At 39.7% G+C, this 9,126-nt stretch overlaps 1 protein-coding gene across 9 annotated transcripts in view; it reads left to right on the top strand.

The window, feature by feature from the left end:
* Positions 1-9,126, top strand: part of mef2cb (myocyte enhancer factor 2cb) — a 67,351-nt gene that overhangs the window by 5,029 nt on the left and 53,196 nt on the right. For 3 of the 9 annotated variants that reach the window (XM_024276304.2, XM_036213577.1, XM_036213578.1), the window contains exon 1: positions 5,544-6,580. The gene's annotated coding sequence lies outside the window, so the exon portion shown is untranslated. Of the gene's footprint in view, positions 1-3,724; positions 3,843-5,543; positions 6,581-9,126 lie in introns of those variants that run through there. The other 6 variants (XM_024276300.2, XM_024276298.2, XM_024276303.2 and 3 more) reach the window with 4 other exon arrangements.

Below are 9,126 nucleotides of genomic sequence, written 5' to 3'. Positions count from 1 at the left end.
TTATTTTGTAGCAAATAAACATTCTGCAGTAATCCTTGAATTCAGGCATTCCTCTCAGCGTCACTAGACGTTGCAATGATTTACAAAGTCTGCATAACTCAGTTCTCCTCAAGCAAGATTAGGGTTATGGTAGCATGTGTAGACCTTGACTTTTAAAAATGGTTAAGTCTCAAATCCAGACTGCAAAGGACAAAGACAGAGCAACCCCGTCCCATAGGTCAAAGGTGTTTTGGTTGACCTACAAAAAAAATGATTTTTAAGGTTCAGATTGTGTAAAATTTCAGCTGTAGACTCTTTCTAAGCTGTAACATCTAATTCCTCTTTTTTAGATGTATGATGGACTGTGTTTCTTAGTGGTATGGTCTCAGACGGCGTTTTTTGACACTGAAATACTGGTGGGAATCTTGTTAACTAAGCCAAGGAAAAAGAAAAGAAAACAGAAGAAAAGAAGAGAAAAAAGAAAAGAAAACACTGGGATCTCCCCTTTATGGCCACAATTAGAGAAAGGGCTGCAAGAACAATGAAATAACTGTGCCTGTGTTGGAACAGTTAGGGAATTACTCTCCAGCTATTCAAAAGAAGGAAAAATCATTAGCTGAAAGTGAGTTTCTTTTTTCCCCTCTTAAACCAATCTAGTGGAGACTGAGAGAACGTTTTGCCCTTGATATACAGACAGAAAGCACGGCAGTTACACTGGCTATTCATCTGGAATACACTGGAAATGGGGGCATTAGTACCACGAATAAAAGAAAAAAGGAGGTAATTTAAAACAAAAATAATTAAAGTGACAACGTACAGCTTATACAGACAAGTATTTAACTTTTGTTTAACATTTTCTTTCTTTAAATGAATATAGATGAACAAGAATATCAAAATACTCGTCATCCTAATGATTTAAAGCTCCCGATGAGACTTTGCATGTGGAATCCTTCTACTTAAGGAATGTGTTAAACTTCTTTGTTTTGTGCTAAGAAGGGTGCAGACCTCCCCTGCAGGCAGCATACTTAATTGCAGCAACTATGTACAGTATGTGACTATACTGTAGCAGATAGCACATTGATAAGAATTGTTAAGTATGGGTTAATACATTTTCAAAATAATACAGTATATCATTTTCAGAGTTAATAAAAAAAAAAAAAAAACATTTTTTTTCTAATTACATTTTATTGAGATAATTATTTTCAGTTTAAGACTCTTTGTGTGATTGGCACAGAAAAGTTGAGTTTTTTTGTAAGTCAGTGTGCACGGTTTCTCATGACGTAGCCACAGTATCAGCCGGGACAAAAGACGGCTTGTTGTTCAGCTTGCTTTTCATTCATAATTTAGGAAAGGTGTATTGTCGAGTAAGCACAAAATGGCCAAGTCACATGTCCTGTCTGCTGTTGTGGTCCTGGTGGTGGATCGTTTTAGGGGCAGCGGCGCAGTTTTGTAGTGTGAGACTTGTTATAAGTGATTAAGATTGCTGCAAAAGTAGCAAGAAAAATGTGTTTTCAGGGCAATTTTAATGATTGAGCTGGGAAGGAAAAAGCTATTTCTTGAAAAGAACAGGTGATGACATAAAAACTAAACTTTTGTTTCTTTTATTTAGAGTAAGAAACAAATAAAAATAATAATCATGTAGAAAAGAAACCTAAAAATGGCATATTTTTAAAATTATTTTACCATTTTATGACAATATATATTGGTTTAAAAATGCTTTATTGTGGTGGAACTACAGTAGTCTAATGGGCACATACTTGTATAACCTGTTTAAAAATCCTGTTCATTTATTTATTTTGAATAGTTTTTTAAATTCAAGTTTTTTTTTTGTTTTTTTTTTTTTAATCTAATTTTTCAAGAAAATGACTCAACAGGTAAAAACTCCTTTCAGCTTTTTAAATATTAGAATACATCATGGGCACATAGATACACTAGCATAGTCACAAGCAGCATTCTTTGATAAATTAAGATGAAGTTGCATGATCTAAATTAATGATTGCAGATCCTTCTCACCTTCCTTCTCCTAATTAGACTGGAGTGCTACAATTCTGCTATATAATTACTACTGATACCGAGCTCTGAGTTTCATTGTGAGCCTTTTCAATGCCTAGACTCCGATCATAAATTGATGCATGGAAAGCAGGTTCAGAGATTAAAAGCAGTTTGGCAGGGATGTAGTTCTTATTTTTTTACTGTAATAAAAATATTTTTGCTAGAATGTTGCTGAGGTGAAAAAAATGTATTTTTAAATTTCATCATTTTAGCCCTAAAACAGCTAGGAAGAAATCAAACTATTTCCATAATAATTTATCAAGATGCTAAATTATGAAAACACTTGGACAGGACATGGCCTTTAAATGTGCATGAGTTAGAAAGTACACAACACCATGCAGATAAGCAAATTTAAACCTATAGCATTCCAGCTGAGTCTGTCAGTTACGACGGCCTGCGGGTCTTCTTTGTCCCTACTGTGAAGGCGTTGCTTGTCGCATCATTGTAGCATCAATCTAACTGCAAAACTCCAAACGCCTCCTAAATTCATTAGGGAGCTAAGGCAGGAAGAATGACTGAAATCGGTAAATACCAGATAAAGCTGGGAGCATCCTCAGACGCAACCGCGACACAACAAAAACATACTTGTGTCTTGTGGTGTTTCTGTGTTCGCTGGCTAATTCTCAGGAGCGGTGTGACAGGGTGCTTGACAACATCATCTACTGTGACAGGCAGATTGTGTTTTCACGTGAGCTTGATTGACAACAGATTGCGCAGAGCCTGCGCCGTTCCAGTTTGCCCTGAAAATGTGTTTGTGTTTATCTGTTGCTTAACAGAGACACATTTTCTTTTTTTTTTTTCTTTTCCTCTACTAAAGCCGCGCATACATTCTGGGGCAAACCATGCTGTACAGATATAGATGAGTTTGGGGTTTGTGCGTCTGTGTGCGCATTTGTGTGTGAGGGGGTGTGAGAGACACATGCTGTGAACTGACTGCCAGGAGGGCCTTAAAAAACTATCCAAGCCAGATCAATATCAGCAAACCGCACTTATTTGTTTGACTTAACCTCCAGTTGCAGTTACCCCTGTTCTCTTTGTGCGCCAAACCTCATGGTAAATTGCATTTACCCAATAGTCCGCAGTGTGTGTTTACACACTGTGACATGTTGTAAATGCATAATTATTCTGTCTAGCTGTAAAATAAAACTTTTTCCTCCTTCAGACGTCGATGCAGCCCACACTTGAGCACACTCGCTCCTGAAAATGAAACTCTTTTCTTCAGTTAGAGTTGGAGGGAAATAATTTCGCCAGATACTTGTCACAAAAAAGTCATTTTCAATTCAATAAAGTCACATAACTGCCCATAATTTGAGATTTTTCTCCTTTATGCAGGTTTTCCTCAAAGATATTCACTCAGGAGAAACATAATATTAAATGTATGTGCATTTAATAAAGCTGCAAGTGTGCTTTCACTGTAGGTTATCCCAGTAGACAAGTCAGGCAGTCTCATATGAATATGCATGATTCAGTGCTTCGCCTTGTGGAATGATTTTTTTTCTTGCCATTTAAATGTATTCAGTTCACAACGCACTTTATCTCTATTTCCTCTGTAATTCATACGATCCTGAAGTGTGCATACGTATACACACAGTGCTCAGTGCATGCAAGTGTTCACACATGCAAACAGTAACCATTTCACTGGCAGGCTCATCCGTTGTCTCCTCACACCTCCCTGCTTTACCTCTCTTCCCAGGTGCCAGCGAACGACAACCTGAAGCCTCGTGAACACTGAGAGGAGCTCTCCCATGAACTGCTGGCAGACTGCGTAGGGAGCAAAGACGCGTACGAAGAGAAGAAGAAGGGGAAATGTGGTACGATCGCTAAAACCGTCCGTTTGTGTCAATATGTCAGCGACGGAGTCAACGCCGTTACCCGCCGAGCGCACTAAGAGGTCTGAGAGGGAAGAATCTACATGCTGAGAGATTCACAGTGGCTCCCGCTTAGTTTTACTGATATCTGCCATGCTGCTTTCACGAACCTGTGGTGTCAAACAGACTACACCTTATTGATTATCATAGAAGGCCTGTGTACCAGAGGAAATGCTGTTAAAGATTAAAGGGTCAGGTGATGTGAAGGTGGTATCCAGAGTCATTGGACACCAGCGACTTCAGTTACACGCTGTAATGTTCGCCCGTCAAGCAGATTAGCCAGTTTGATTTATTTATTAACTGCTGTCCTACCATTTCCTATGACTTGTTGGCTTACTGTCTGGGTGGCTGTATGGGTGAACAACTCATTTTGGCAAAACCAACGACTTTGTGCTTGTGATTGGAATCAGTCCTGATTGTGTTCAGTCACAGCAGTCACTTAAAATCTCCAAAATGATAGAGAATCTACATTATATGAGCCTAATAAAACTCTAGTATTACAAGTTCTATCTGGGATACATCTCTCCAGAGAACGCCACTGCTCGGCCTTTCTGTGTCTTATCTGAAGTGGCAAACTTGCTGTTCTAATTGTTATCTTCACACTAATAGAGTGGATGTTTTGAAATCTTTTAGTTGGATGAATGAAGGCTTGGTAATTCCCTGGTGCTTACTGTCTGGATCAGGGCTTATCTGGCTGAGATAACAAAGTCCTGGAGGATGATTGGCAGCCACTTTCCTAAGAGAGAGAACATGCTCTGGAGAAAGCAGGGAGCATTCACACACATGTCCTAGGAGGTTTTTGCATATCACTTCAACCGCAAGTTTTATTTCTAGTCAATTTGACATCCTAATTGATACAGCCAGGGGCGGAGCTAGAGGAAGGGCAAAGGGGGGCCACTGCCCATCCACTTGCCCCCCAATTTTTGAGTCAATATTAGTATTATTATTGACAAGAATAGGAAATCATCAATACAAGCTTTTCTTGGATTTTTGATTTTATGATTTATTCCCACTGGGCTCAGAGACGGGCGTCCACTTCCAATGAAAGGTCTATATAAATGTACATGTATGCACGTTTCTGGCTTACGTGTTCAATACTCTCGTGTTCTCGCATCACTAGTTTTTAAGTCCGTTTTAAGGCTCTACAAAATGCACGTCAAACGTTGACAAATTAAGGACTTTGATTTGGTTGTGACGTATGTGTAGCATTCTTTTCAGAACAAGGAGAACCGTTTGAAAATCAATTGTAGTTGTTTCTGTTCTCCCAGGACTTAATGCCACCAATTCTTTCATATATCGGAATAGAGCTGTGATGGAAAAAAAAAAAAAAAAAAACTGGAACAATTTTTGCAAGAATTGCACCGCTTGGATGTTTCGCACCAAACTACTTCCAACTTTGAGAAGTATTGGGTGGCAACAGTCCAGATTTAATACCCCACGCCTTGTGCTACCTTATGGGGTCCAGATGACCCAACCCTTACATTGACGTGTTATCCATCCTATGACAAACGTGGATGAAGGTAGACAGGATTTCATGTTCGCCACACACACCAGTGAAAATCAAAAATCACTGAAAAAAAAAACTTCAGCCCGCTGCTTGTGAGGTCCAGATGACCCCACTCCCAACATCAACATATCTTGGACAGCACAAGGGTTACAGTGCATTCAAATATACTTTTTTACACATTCTTGAACATTCATCACGTGCCAGATATGTCTTTAGCATTATGGCTTTTGATGTAGCCATCTGCCACCCTTCCAAAGTCTTTTGCCCCCTCCTGCCCCTCATAAAATGTTCTAGCTCCGCCGCTGGATACAGCAATTAGAGGGAACATCAAAATGCTGTTTTGCGCATATTAGTTTATTCTTAACTCTATTTTCCCCAACTGGTTAGAGTTTATAAATAATTAGGGAATTCTGTTTTAGGCAGATTAGTCTCATGAGTTCAGTAATTACACTTTTGACATTTGCTGTGTTCTCGTGTAAACTGCTCTGACTTGACTTCTCTATTAGGGCTGAAGAGATCAGATTAAAGACGTGTGTGCCCCCGTTCATTATTAGAGTTAAGAAAAGTGAGACCGCCCCTTTTTAGGAGTCAAAAAAAAGTGGGATGGAAGGGGATCGATTATTGCTCCTTTCACCGGTAGAAGAAGAGATTTGGGGAAACAATCGGGTGGAATTGTGGGAAGGAACGGAAGCAGCCTCTCTACATCACCATCGAGCCCCAGACGCGCGGCACTTCACTGGCAGCGCCTGCGCCTCCACCTCCACCGCTCCAACGAGACCCTCTGCGCGCACCGGCACCTCGCGAGCAGAACAGGCGGGCGAAGCGTCCTCACTGCTGTCCGATCAGAGAGGAGGGGGGAGAGACCGACGAGAGGGAGGGAGAAAGAGAAGGAGGGAGGGAGAACGAGAGTAGTTTTCTCTGACATTATAGAGACTCCTATCACGCACGCACGTTACTTTTTTTGGTCCTCCCAGCACCGTCTTCTGCTAAGTTGCGCTCCTGGATTTTAAGTGCGCCTCAGCGAACTCCTCCGGCGGCGGCTTCAAGCTTTCCTGTCAAACGGCCGGGCCAAAACAGCTGGCGGACCGCTTTTTCTTCTTCTTTTTTTTTTCTTTTTTTTTAGTTTCTTTTTTCCCTACTCTCTTCAGCTGGAGACGATTTCAGGCAAAAAGAAGTAAGTAAATACTTGCCACTTAAGGGGTGAAAGAAAAAGTGTTCAGCGTCACATGTTTAATTGTTTTTCAGAGCGATCCCGTTAGATGCGCGCTGCCTCGTCCACAAAGTGCAGGCAGAAAAGTGCGTGCATTGATTTGTTGTGACCTCTGTTGACCGGTGCCACTCCGTAATGTAACACCAGGTGACATCCAGTATTAATTTATGAGCGATTAGTGCGGTGTTTAGGGGAATGCTGGGCGACCTTCATGTCCACATGCAGGCGCACAGTCCCAAAGCCACAGAACAGAGTGAGCTGCATGCGCTCCTCAACATCACACAGCACGTCCTCCTTTTAGTCTGTGAGCGCTCAGGAAAAGCACCTGAAAAAGTTGCACTTGATGACTTAAAAATGCAGCTTTTCTCCAATCTGGAACTGTGCAGTGTTATAATATTAGCTGGATATTTGGGAAATGACTTAAAGAAATGAAAAACAAAGAAAAAGTGAAGAAGTTTCAACTTTTTTGGTGCATATATAAAATCTCCTGCAGATAGAGATGCAATACTTTTAACTTGTCTATCAATGGAGCTTGACAATATCTATCTATATATATATATAATTTCCAAAGACTTGTGCACAATCAGTTGCACGCAGACCAAAGATTCAAATTACTTTAGATTTTTAGAGGAAGCTTGGCGTATTATGGCTCAACAGGACTTTCTTCTTTATGATTTTTTTGGATGACATTGATTTATTAAAAATGTGACATTTAATTTTTAAAAGCAAACATCAGCCTCATGTGGCAAATTCCTGAACTTGTTGCTGCACAGATTTTTTTAAAAACCAAAAAAAAAAGAAACTTGCACAGGTTTCATATTTAGAGATGAAATTGTTTAAATTGTATCTAAAGTCTGCAGACAGAAGGTCCACAGTTGAAATTTGCATGTAAAACTGAGAGCTGCTGTGAAAGTAACATTTCCTGAGCACCCCCAAAATATTTAGGAAGCTTTTAAAGTTGAATTTTGATTTATTAAACAAAAAACTCGAGAAAAAAAAAAGTTTTATCTTTGTACTTTTCTTATTGGGGATAAACTTGACTGAGTCGCTCTGCACTCATGAGGTCACTCAGTGCTTTCTACTATGAATTAACAGAACAAAAAAGGTGTGTTTGAATTAAATGAATTACTAATATTTTTAAAGTTTGAATGAAATATTGTCCTATTACTTTCTTTTAAAAATGTATTTTTTAATTTTCAAAATCCCTTGGCACGGCCTTCCTCGTTCTGACCATCGTCAATGAAGTTGTTCTGTGTGGCCTGTCTGGCCTGTTGCTCTCTTGGGATTTAGCGTTAGGTTAATCCGCTCAGAGGAAGGTGAGCACTCACATGTGGACCCACGATTACACACAGAGGACTCTGTCAGCCAAGCTCTGTAATCTCAGAGACCCCTCACAAGCGCACACACACACACATCCACGCACGCTGAACGCAAACGCACACACCGGTGCATGGACCAAAGCATGTTCTCACTCTCCCTCTTTCTGTTATCCCCCACCCCCCCACGCCTGACACACACAAACAGTTTTAAACCCCTTGTCCGCATCAACACCCAATCTGCTTTGCGCTGCTTTCGTTTCTCTTATTCTCTCAAGTCCTCTCCCTCTTGACAAATCATTTGGGATTTTGGATGCTGATTCACAAAACCAACAGTGACAACACTCTCTTACCCTTCTCACAGAGAGGGATTAGGAGGTCACGTGTCCCTGTGATTGGCTGGGGCATTGAGCCGATTGTCAGGGCACTTTGCTGTACACCAGGGGCTCAGTGAAGCTTTAGTTAAGTGAGGGGAAGGAACACATTGTGTGCTTTGGTGAGAGTTCTGCCATGTGTTTTAAATATGCTGGGGCAAAATTAGACATTGGACAGACTTTCTTCAATTTTACACGTCTAATATACAGCCCATAAATTTGTATTATAAAGCCCATAACTTATTTTACTGGTATAGAGACTTACAGAAAGAAAAATCAAAGTACTGTAAAAAATGTTTTCTTTTGAGTTTGGATCATTAAAAAAAAAGACATAAATAAATAAAATAAAGGGTAAATCTTACTACTGTGCTGCTTCAGAGCCAAGACATTTATTTAATATTGCACAAAAGGCACATTTTAGGATTCCCTCCTTCTGAAAAAAAAGAACAGAAAATGTATTCTTAATGGAAACATCAAATGTATTTATGTTACAGTAAATAGTTTAATAGCCGCTTTTGCTGAGCTTTTAAGGTTTTTTATTTAATGGTTTCAAATATTTTGGAAGGGGTTTACAAAGTTTACTCAGTAAAACGTTCATTTGCAGATTGCCGGTTGGCAAGATGTGAAGGTAGATATTAAAGAACTGTAATTGGACTTCAAGCCCTTTGGCTCAAATGAAAAGGTAATATACAAGTCAATTGCAGGCAAATATATTTAACTTAAAAATGTATATATGATATACGAATTTAAAATAAGGGACGATTCTATAACGGGATAGACATAGCTGTTCACTTCCTTGTAATTTGGGATTTTTTTGTCG

Source organism: Oryzias melastigma, linkage group LG9 (genome assembly GCF_002922805.2).
Source record: "Oryzias melastigma strain HK-1 linkage group LG9, ASM292280v2, whole genome shotgun sequence".
Taxonomy (NCBI): domain Eukaryota; kingdom Metazoa; phylum Chordata; class Actinopteri; order Beloniformes; family Adrianichthyidae; genus Oryzias; species Oryzias melastigma.
The sequence above is the reverse complement of the archived record's forward strand: the minus strand, read 5'-3'. Positions and strand labels throughout refer to the sequence as shown.